This window comes from Lissotriton vulgaris, chromosome 1_1, assembly GCF_964263255.1.
Source record: "Lissotriton vulgaris chromosome 1_1, aLisVul1.2, whole genome shotgun sequence".
Lineage (NCBI taxonomy): Eukaryota > Metazoa > Chordata > Amphibia > Caudata > Salamandridae > Lissotriton > Lissotriton vulgaris.
The window spans coordinates 1,369,176,255-1,369,187,531 of NC_141685.1; the positions used below are offsets into that span (position 1 = coordinate 1,369,176,255).

Below are 11,277 nucleotides of genomic sequence, written 5' to 3' on the forward strand. Positions count from 1 at the left end.
GCAACTGCATTCATCTGCATTCTGATTGGCCTGGGGGAGAGCTCCGCTCCCCTTACCGCAAATATGTTCAAGAACGATAATTTATGTCAGTAAGTACAGTATACCTACATCTTATAATCATGTGTGTTTAAATAATTTGTCGTTAGATCGTTTAAATAGTGAAAAGGGTCTGTTTTTAATAGACATTTTACAAAAACAACTGGTACATTTGGGAATTCTGTAAAGGAAAAAACCAACTGCCGTGACTCGGATTCGAACCGAGGTTGCTGCGGCCACAACGCAGAGTACTAACCACTATACGATCACGGCGAGCTACTTGGGCTCAATAACGTACAGTGACATGAAGAAATTATAATTCGGAACACTCAGGGCTACTCCTGTGATAGGCTGAATGTGTTCATTGCTTCCTCATTCCTTATACAAAGGCTTTATCTCCTCAGTGGTTGATAGGCTGAAACCGTTTCCTGGCCGCCTGCTTGTGAACTGGCAGGAGTCAAAGATCACACATACACTGGTGGGCCTGTGATGGGACACCAAAGCAGAGAAACACACCTGGCGCTGATATTCTATTCTGTTTATTAGACCTGCATCTCCCCTGTACCTCCTCAAGCCATCTGTATGTGAAGCAAGAAAGAGTTAAGGAACGGTCCATCTACACTTTTATTGGGAGGATGCTGCCGTGAGCTCCTCCCAGCTAATCACACAAACAGCAGTAAAGCAAGATAACTACACAGTTAGGGGGGACTGCATGGTTAGGTTTTTGAGGAATTATTGAAACTGACCTCAGTGACCCATAATCAGAGCTGTGGCTAATGACTGCATGCCTAATTATGATGAAGCAATCACCATGGCTCGTAGGGGCCCCACAACACACTTTTCTTAGCTCATTGAATTAAAGTATAAACTTCTGCCATGTGTGAGTGGTAAAGGCTTGTTAATTTTGTTGCTTTTCAAATTCAAGTCTGACAACAAGACGAAGGAACATTGGGGCATCAGACGCTTTGGAAAGTAGCCACCAACCGCAGAGAAAGAGAGAAAGAGGGAAAAGACAGTATGAGGTGTGGAGAAAACAGCAGCAGGTACAAGGAGCTCAAATGAGATTAATGGCGCCTAAATAGAGCATGTAAAGGAACAGTTACAAATCTAAGAAAAGGGAAAGAAAAGACTAGGAAAAAACACAGAAAGAGCTTGTAGATGAAATTCTCTTCCAGGAACAGCAGGTTAAGAGAAATTACACAGGGAGCAGTTAAGCTTGTAACACTGTGGAGAATAGAAAAGAAAATGCAGTTTTATGAAGTGTGTTTGCCTAATCCAGCTAGCAATTTTATTTTATTTCTCTATTTGCTACTTTTATTGGTAAAGTAAGTTTCAAGTGCATGCACAGGTATGACCGAGAGAGCCAGGTTATAATAATTTGAAGCGTTTGCACCAGCGCTAATGAAGGACGAGAGTTATAGCAAAGATATGAAAGGGGGAGCGATAATAAATATGTGATAATGCAATAGTGACACCAAAATAAGCCACCTATTTATAAAACTGACATGGAAGAAATACTAAAGGTTAACTTCTGAAATTGTAGCCGATGTTAAAAAGATTCTCGTTGTCGGCAGGATTCGTACCTGCGCAGGGAGACCCCTATGGATTTCTAGTGCATCGCCTTAACCACTCGGCCACAACAACTAACTGTAAGGCATGTGCACATAATCTGTATGCAAGTTTTCAAGGTGTGCCACAGCAAATTCCTGATATTCTGCAGTGCACTTTTTAAAAATAATGTTTTTTTCAGCAGGCACATTCTCTCCTAAAAACAAAAATTGCATGCGTATATCTCTAGTTTGGAATACCATAGGCTTGCATGCATACTCTCATGGGTCACTCAAGTTTTTTGGACCCTATTGCACTCTGTTTTCGTGCTGCTTTTAGTATATGGCCCATTTTACAGAAGTCTACCATCCTTGAGTATTTGAGGCTCCTTTGTAAGTGCTTTATATTTTTTCCTTGAAGAGCTATATAATAAAGGGGTCCGGGAAAGATTGCATTTATGGAAGATAAAAGAAGGCCCACTTGTCTCACCAAATGCTGTAGAGAAACCTGATGTTTTACTCATGTTATCCTTAGTTCGTTTTTGTTAGACCTTGCATTCTTAAGGTGGTCCCAACCCCACCTTATTGCTTTTCACCTCCGCATTTTGCTGTATCTTTTTGTTGGCCTTGGACTCTGATCACTTTATTGCTACTAATCAGTGCTGAAGTGCACGTGCTTCTTCCCTAATCATGTGTATAATTGGAGTATACCTGACTGACAGATTTAATTTACTTGAAAGCCCCTTGTAAAGTGGTATACCACATACCCGGGGACTGAATGTGCCGCCCAAAGAAATAGCCTTTCAAACCTGTCTCAAGCCTGCTACTGCAGTGCCTGTGCTGCAGTGTACTGCCACTTCGACTTGGCATTTAAACCTACTTGCCAAGCCTTAAACTCCAATTTTATTACATATCAGTAACCCCTAAGGTAGGCCCTAGGTAGTCCTAGGGGCATCATGCTATGTAAGTAAAAGGTAAGACATGTACTGTGGTAGTTTGTATGTCCTAGTAGTATCAAACAGTCTATTACATTTTTCACTACTGTGAGGTCTGCCCCTCTCATAGGTTAGCATTGGGTATTCCCTTATACTTTTTGGGGGGTAATTCCATATCAGAGAGGAGAAGCTTTATTTATTTATTTATAAATCCTATCTACTGGTGAGGTTGGGTTTAATCTTACTATTGTATAAATGCCATTTTTAGAGAGTGAGCATTTCTCTGCACTTACTGCTCTATTTGCATGAAAACCTGTCTTCAATTGACGTCTGGATTGGGCTGCGAGACAGCTACATATGTGCATTCCCTGTAGACAGCCACAACACAGGTCACTCAACTGCAACTGCATTCATCTGCATTCTGATTGGCCTGGGGGAGAGCTCCGCTCCCCTTACCGCAAATATGTTCAAGAACGATAATTTATGTCAGTAAGTACAGTATGCCTACATCTTATAATCATGTGTGTTTAAATAATTTGTCGTTAGATCGTTTAAATATTGAAAAGGATCTGTTTTAATAGACATTTTACAAAAACAACTGGTACATTTGGGAATTCTGTAAAGGAAAAACCCAACTGCCGTGACATTGCCAACCACAATGCCGTGACTCGGATTTCGAACCGAGGTTGCTGCGGCCACAACGCAGAGTACTAACCACTATACGATCACGGCGAGCTACTTGGGCTCAATAACGTACAGTGACATGAAGAAATTATAATTCGGAACACTCAGGGCTACTCCTGTGATAGGCTGAATGTGTTCATTGCTTCCTCATTCCTTATACAAAGGCTTTATCTCCTCAGTGGTTGATAGGCTGAAACCGTTTCCTGGCCGCCTGCTTGTGAACTGGCAGGAGTCAAAGATCACACATACACTGGTGGGCCTGTGATGGGACACCAATGCAGAGAAACACACCTGGCGCAAATATTCTATTCTGTTTATTAGACCTACATCTCCCCTGTACCTCCTCAAGCCATCTGTATGTGAAGCAAGAAAGAGTTAAGGAACGGTCCATCTACACTTTTATTGGGAGGATGCTGCCGTGAGCTCCTCCCAGCTAATCACACAAACAGCAGTAAAGCAAGATAACTACACAGTTAGGGGGGACTGCATGGTTAGGTTTTTGAGGATTTATTGAAACTGACCTCAGTGACCCATAATCAGAGCTGTGGCTAATGACTGCATGCCTAATTATGATGAAGCAAGCACCATGGCTCGTAGGGGCCCCACAACACACTTTTCTTAGCTCATTGAATTAAAGTATAAACTTCTGCCATATGTGAGTGGTAAAGGCTTGTTAATTTTGTTGCTTTTCAAATTCACGTCTGACAACAAGACGAAGGAACATTGGGGCATCAGACGCTTTGGAAAGTAGCCACCAACCGCAGAGAAAGAGAGAAAGAGGGAAAAGACAGTATGAGGTGTGGAGAAAACAGCAGCAGGTACAAGGAGCTCAAATGAGATTAATGGCGCCTAAATAGAGCACGTAAAGGAACAGTTACACATCTAAGAAAAGGGAAAGAAAAGACTAGGAAAAAACAGAGAAAGAGCTTGTAGATGAAATTCTCTTCCAGGAACAGCAGGTTAAGAGAAATTACACAGGGAGCAGTTAAGCTTGTAACACAGGGGAGAATAGAAAAGAAAATGCAGTTTTATGAAGTGTGTTTGCCTAATCCAGCTAGCACTTTTATTTTATTTCTCTATTTGCTTCTTTTATTGGTAAAGTAAGTTTCAAGTGCATGCAAAGGTATGACTGAGAGAGCCAGGGTATAATAATTTGAAGCGTTTGCACCAGCGCTAATGAAGGACGAGAGTTATAGCAAAGATATGAAAGGGGGAGCGATAATAAATATGTGTTATGGCAATAGTGACACCAAAATAAGCCACCTATTTATAAAACTGACATGGAAGAAATACTAAAGGTTAACTTCTGAAATTGTAGCCGATGTTAAAAAGATTCTCGTTGTCGGCAGGATTCGAACTTGCGCGGGGAGACCCCAATGGATTTCTAGTCCATCGCCTTAACCACTCGGCCACAACAACTGACTGTAAGTCGTGTGCACATAATCTGTATGCAAGTTTTCAAAGTGTCCCACAGCAAATTCCTGATATTCTGCAATGCACTTTTTAAAAATAATGTTTTTTTCAGCAGGCACATTCTCTCCTAAAAACAAAAATTGCATGCGTATATCTCTAGTTTGGAATACCATAGGCTTGCATGCATACTCTCATGGGTCACTCAAGTTTTTTGGACCCTATTGCACTCTGTTTTCGTGCTGCTTTTAGTATATGGCCCATATTACAGAAGTCTACCATCTTTGAGTATTTGAGGCTCCTTTGTAAGTGCTTTATATTTTTTCCTTGAAGAGCTATATAATAAAGGGGTCCGGGAAAGATTGCATTTATGGAAGATAAAAGAAGGCCCACTTGTCTCACCAAATGCTGTAGAGAAACCTGATGTTTTACTCATGTTATCCTTAGTTCGTTTTTGTTAGACCTTGCATTCTTAAGGTGGTCCCAACCCTACCTTATTGCTTTTCACCTCCGCATTTTGCTGTATCTTTTTGTTGGCCTTAGGACTCTGATCACTTTATCGCTACTAATCAGTGCTGAAGTGCACGTGCTTCTTCCCTAATCATGTGTATAATTGGAGTATACCTGACTGACAGATTTAATTTACTTGAAAGCCCCTTGTAAAGTGGTATACCATATACCCAGGGACTGATTGTGCCGCCCAAAGAAATAGCATTTCAAACTTGTCTCAAGCCTGCTACTGCAGTGCCTGTGCTGCAGTGTACTGCCACTTCGACTTGGCATTTAAAACTACTTGCCAAGCCTTAAACTCCAATTTTATTACATATCAGTAACCCCTAAGGTAGGCCCTAAGTAGTCCTAGGGGCATCATGCTATGCAAGTAAAAGGTAAGACATGTACTGTGGTAGTTTGTATGTCCTAGTAGTATCAAACAGTCTATTACATTTTTCACTACTGTGAGGTCTGCCCCTCTCATAGGTTAGCATTGGGTATTCCCTTATACTTTTTGGGGAGTAATTCCATATCAGAGAGGAGAAGCTTTATTTATTTATTGATAAATCCTATCTACTGGTGAGGTTGGATTTAATCTTACTATTGTATAAGTGCAATTTTTAGAGAGTGAGCATTTCTCTGCACTTACTGCTCTATTTGCATGAAAACCTGTCTTCAATTGACGTCTGGATTGGGCTGCGAGACAGCTACATATGTGCATTCCCTGTAGACAGCCACAACACAGGTCACTCAACTGCAACTGCATTCATCTGCATTCTGATTGGCCTGGGGGAGAGCTCCGCTCCCCTTACCGCAAATATGTTCAAGAACGATAATTTATGTCAGTAAGTACAGTATACCTACATCTTATAATCATGTGAGTTTAAATAGTTTGTCGTTAGATCGTTTAAATATTGAAATGGATCTGTTTTAATAGACATTTTACAAAAACAACTGGTACATTTGGGAATTCTGTAAAGGAAAAACCCAACTGCCTTGACATTGCCAACCACAATGCCGTGACTCGGATTCGAACCGAGGTTGCTGCGGCCACAACGCAGAGTACTAACCACTATACGATCACGGCGAGCTACTTGGGCTCAATAATGTACAGTGACATGAAGAAATTATAATTCGGAACACTCAGGGCTACTCCTGTGATAGGCTGATTGTGTTCATTGCTTCCTCATTCCTTATACAAAGGCTTTATCTCCTCAGTGGTTGATAGGCTGAAACCGTTTTCTGGCCGCCTGCTTGTGAACTGGCAGGAGTCAAAGATCACACATACACTGGTGGGCCTGTGATGGGACACCAATGCAGAGAAACACACCTGGCGCAGATATTCTATTCTGTTTATTAGACCTGCATCTCCCCTGTACCTCCTCAAGCCATCTGTATGTGAAGCAAGAAAGAGTTAAGGAACGGTTCATCTACACTTTTATTGGGAGGATGCTGGCGTGAGCTCCTCCCAGCTAATCACACAAACAGCAGTAAAGCAAGATAACTACACAGTTAGGGGGGACTGCATGGTTAGGTTTTTGAGGAATTATTGAAACTGACCTCAGTGACCCATAATCAGAGCTGTGGCTAATGACTGCATGCCTAATTATGATGAAGCAAGCACCATGGCTCGTAGGGGCCCCACAACACACTTTTCTTAGCTCATTGAATTAAAGTATAAACTTCTGCCATGTGTGAGTGGTAAAGGCTTGTTAATTTTGTTGCTTTTCAAATTCACGTCTGACAACAAGACGAAGGAATATTGGGGCATCAGACGCTTTGGAAAGTAGCCACCAACCGCAGAGAAAGAGAGAAAGAGGGAAAAGACAGTATGAGGTGTGGAGAAATCAGCAGCAGGTACAAGGAGCTCAAATGAGATTAATGGCGCCTAAATAGAGCACGTAAAGGAACAGTTACAAATCTAAGAAAAGGGAAAGAAAAGACTAGGAAAAAACACAGAAATAGCTTGTAGATGAAATTCTCTTCCAGGAACAGCAGGTTAAGAGAAATTACACAGGGAGCAGTTAAGCTTGTAACACAGGGGAGAATAGAAAAGAAAATGCAGTTTTATGAAGTGTGTTTGCCTAATCCAGCTAGCACTTTTATTTTATTTCTCTATTTGCTTCTTTTATTGGTAAAGTAAGTTTCAAGTGCATGCACAGGTTTGACCGAGAGAGCCCGGGTATAATAATTTGAAGCGTTTGCACCAGCGCTAATGAAGGACGAGAGTTATAGCAAAGATATGAAAGGGGGAGCGATAATAAATATGTGATATGGCAATAGTGACACCAAAATAAGCCACCTATTTATAAAACTGACATGGAAGAAATACTAAAGGTTAACTTCTGAAATTGTAGCCGATGTTAAAAAGATTCTCATTGTCGGCAGGATTCGAACCTGCGCGGGTAGACCCCAATGGATTTCTAGTCCATCGCCTTAACCACTCGGCCACAACAACTGACTGTAAGGCGTGTGCACATAATCTGTATGCAAGTTTTCACGGTGTCCCACAGCAAATTCCTGATATTCTGCAATGCACTTTTTAAAAATAATGTTTTTTTCAGCAGGCACATTCTCTCCTAAAAACAAAAATTGCATGCTTATATCTCTAGTTTGGAATACCATAGGCTTGCATGCATACTCTCATAGGTCACTCAAGTTTTTTGGACCCTATTGCACTCTGTTTTCGTGCTGCTTTTAGTATATGGCCCATATTACAGAAGTCTACCATCTTTGAGTATTTGAGGCTCCTTTGTAAGTGCTTTATATTTTTTCCTTGAAGAGCTATATAATAAAGGGGTCCGGGAAAGATTGCATTTATGGAAGATAAAAGAAGGCCCACTTGTCTCACCAAATGCTGTAGAGAAACCTGATGTTTTACTCATGTTATCCTTAGTTCGTTTTTGTTAGACCTTGCATTCTTAAGGTGGTCCCAACCCCACCTTATTGCTTTTCACCTCCGCATTTTGCTGTATCTTTTTGTTGGCCTTAGGACTCTGATCACTTTATCGCTACTAATCAGTGCTGAAGTGCACGTGCTTCTTCCCTAATCATGTGTATAATTGGAGTATACCTGACTGACGGATTTAATTTACTTGAAAGCCCCTTGTAAAGTGGTATACCATATACCCAGGGACTGATTGTGCCGCCCAAAGAAATAGCAATTCAAACCTGTCTCAAGCCTTCTACTGCAGTGCCTGTGCTGCAGTGTACTGCCACTTCGACTTGGCATTTAAAACTACTTGCCAAGCCTTAAACTCCAATTTTATTACATATCAGTAACCCCTAAGGTAGGCCCTAGGTAGTCCTAGGGGCATCATGCTATGTAAGTTAAAGGTAAGACATGTACTGTGGTAGTTTGTATGTCCTAGTAGTATCAAACAGTCTATTACATTTTTCACTACTGTGAGGTCTGCCCCTCTCATAGGTTAGCATTGGGTATTCCCTTATACTTTTTGGGGGGTAATTCCATATCAGAGAGGAGAAGCTTTATTTATTTATTGATAAATCCTATCTACTGGTGAGGTTGGATTTAATCTTACTATTGTATAAATGCCATTTTTAGAGAGTGAGCATTTCTCTGCACTTACTGCTATATTTGCATGAAAACCTGTCTTCAATTGATGTCTGGATTGGGCTGCGAGACAGCTACATATGTGCATTCCCTGTAGACAGCCACAACACAGGCCACTCAACTGCAACTGCATTCATCTGCATTCTGATTGGCCTGGGGGAGAGCTCCGCTCCCCTTACCGCAAATATGGTCAAGAATGATAATTTATGTCAGTAAGTACAGTATACCTACATCTTATAATCATGTGTGTTTAAATAATTTGTCGTTAGATCGTTTACATATTGAAAAGGATCTGTTTTTATTAGACATTTTACAAAAACAACTGGTACATTTGGGAATTCTGTAAAGGAAAAACCCAACTGCCGTGACATTGCCAACCACAATGCCGTGACTCGGGTTCGAACCGTGGTTGCTGCTGCCACGACGCAGAGTACTAACCACTATACGATCACGGCGAGCTACTTGGGCTCAATTATGTACAGTGACATGGAGAAATTATAATTCGGAACACTCAGGGCTACTCCTGTGATAGGCTGAATGTGTTCATTGCTTCCTCATTCCTTATACAAAGGCTTTATCTCCTCAGTGGTTGATAGGCTGAAACCGTTTCCTGGCCGCCTGCTTGTGAACTGGTAGGAGTCAAAGATCACACATACACTGGTGGGCCTGTGATGGGACACCAATGCAGAGAAACACACCTGGAGCAGATATTCTATTCTGTTTATTAGACCTGCATCTCCCCTGTACCTCCTCAAGCCATCTGTATGTGAAGCAAGAAAGAGTTAAGGAACGGTCCATCTACACTTTTATTGGGAGGATGCTGCCGTGAGCTCCTCCCAGCTAATCACACAAACGGCAGTAAAGCAAGATAACTACACAGTTAGGGGGGACTGCATGGTTAGGTTTTTGAGGAATTATTGAAACTGACATCAGTGACCCATAATCAGAGCTGTGGCTAATGACTGCATGCCTAATTATGATGGAGCAAGCACCATGGCTCACAGGGGCCCCACAACACACTTTTCTTAGCTCATTGAATTAAAGTATAAACTTCCGCCATGTGTGAGTGGTAAAGGCTTGTTAATTTTGTTGCTTTTCAAATTCACGTCTGACAACAAGACAAAGGAACATTGGGGCATCAGACGCTTTGGAAAGTAGCCACCAACCGCAGAGAAAGAGAGAAAGAGGGAAAAGACAGTATGAGGTGTGGAGAAAACAGCAGCAGGTACAAGGAGCTCAAATGAGATTAATGGCGCCTAAATAGAGCATGTAAAGGAACAGTTACAAATCTAAGAAAAGGGAAAGAAAAGACTAGGAAAAAACACAGAAAGAGCTTGTAGATGAAATTCTCTTCCAGGAACAGCAGGTTAAGAGAAATTACACAGGGAGCAGTTAAGCTTGTAACACGGGGGAGAATAGAAAAGAAAATGCAGTTTTATGAAGTGTGTTTGCCTAATCCAGCTAGCACTTTTATTTTATTTCTCGATTTGCTTCTTTTATTGGTAAAGTAAGTTTCAAGTGCATGCACAGGTATGACCGAGAGAGCCAGGGTATAATAATTTGAAGCGTTTGCACCAGCGCTAATGAAGGACGAGAGTTATAGCAAAGATATGAAAGGGGGAGCGATAATAAATATGTGATATGGCAATAGTGACACCAAAATAAGCCACCTATTTCTAAAACTGACATGGAAGAAATACTAAAGGTTAACTTCTGAAATTGTAGCCGATGTTAAAAAGATTCTCGTTGTCGGCAGGATTCGAACCTGCGCGGGGAGACCCCAATGGATTTCTAGTCCATCGCCTTAACGCCTCGGCCACAACAACTGACTGTAAGGCGTGTGCACATAATCTGTATGCAAGTTTTCAAGGTGTTCCACAGCAAATTCCTGATATTCTGCAATGCACTTTTTAAAAATAATGTTTTTTTCAGCAGGCACATTCTCTCCTAAAAACAAAAATTGCATGCGTATATCTCTAGTTTGGAATACCATAGGCTTGCATGCATACTCTCATGGGTCACTCAAGTTTTTTTGACCCTATTGCACTCTGTTTTCGTGCTGCTTTTAGTATATGGCCCATATTACAGAAGTCTACCATCTTTGAGTATTTGAGGCTCCTTTGTAAGTGCTTTATATTTTTTCCTTGAAGAGCTATATAATAAAGGGGTCCGGGAAAGATTGCATTTATGGAAGATAAAAGAAGGCCCACTTGTCTCACCAAATGCTGTAGAGAAACCTGATGTTTTACTCATGTTATCCTTAGTTCGTTTTTGTTAGACCTTGCATTCTTAAGGTGGTCCCAACCCTACCTTATTGCTTTTCACCTCCGCATTTTGCTGTATCTTTTTGTTGGCCTTAGGACTCTGATCACTTTATCGCTACTAATCAGTGCTGAAGTGCACGTGCTTCTTCCCTAATCATGTGTATAATTGGAGTATACCTGACTGACGGATTTAATTTACTTGAAAGCCCCTTGTAAAGTGGTATACCATATACCCAGGGACTGATTGTGCCGCCCAAAGAAATAGCAATTCAAACCTGTCTCAAGCCTGCTACTGCAGTGCCTGTGCTGCAGTGTACTGCCACTTCGACTTGGCA

The 11,277-nt window shown here is 41.4% G+C and overlaps 4 non-coding genes across 4 annotated transcripts; all 4 read right to left on the reverse strand.

Annotated features, from left to right (window-relative positions):
- Positions 1–237: 237 nt before the first annotated feature.
- Positions 238–309, reverse strand: TRNAH-GUG (transfer RNA histidin (anticodon GUG)). Its single transcript has one exon. It is a non-coding gene; the product is annotated as a tRNA-His (tRNA).
- Positions 310–4,539: 4,230 nt separating this feature from the next.
- On the reverse strand, positions 4,540–4,621 carry TRNAS-AGA (transfer RNA serine (anticodon AGA)). Its single transcript has one exon. It is a non-coding gene; the product is annotated as a tRNA-Ser (tRNA).
- A 1,498-nt stretch (positions 4,622–6,119) lies between these two features.
- TRNAH-GUG (transfer RNA histidin (anticodon GUG)) lies at positions 6,120–6,191 on the reverse strand. Its single transcript has one exon. It is a non-coding gene; the product is annotated as a tRNA-His (tRNA).
- Positions 6,192–7,480: 1,289 nt separating this feature from the next.
- TRNAS-AGA (transfer RNA serine (anticodon AGA)) lies at positions 7,481–7,562 on the reverse strand. Its single transcript has one exon. It is a non-coding gene; the product is annotated as a tRNA-Ser (tRNA).
- Positions 7,563–11,277: the final 3,715 nt, after the last annotated feature.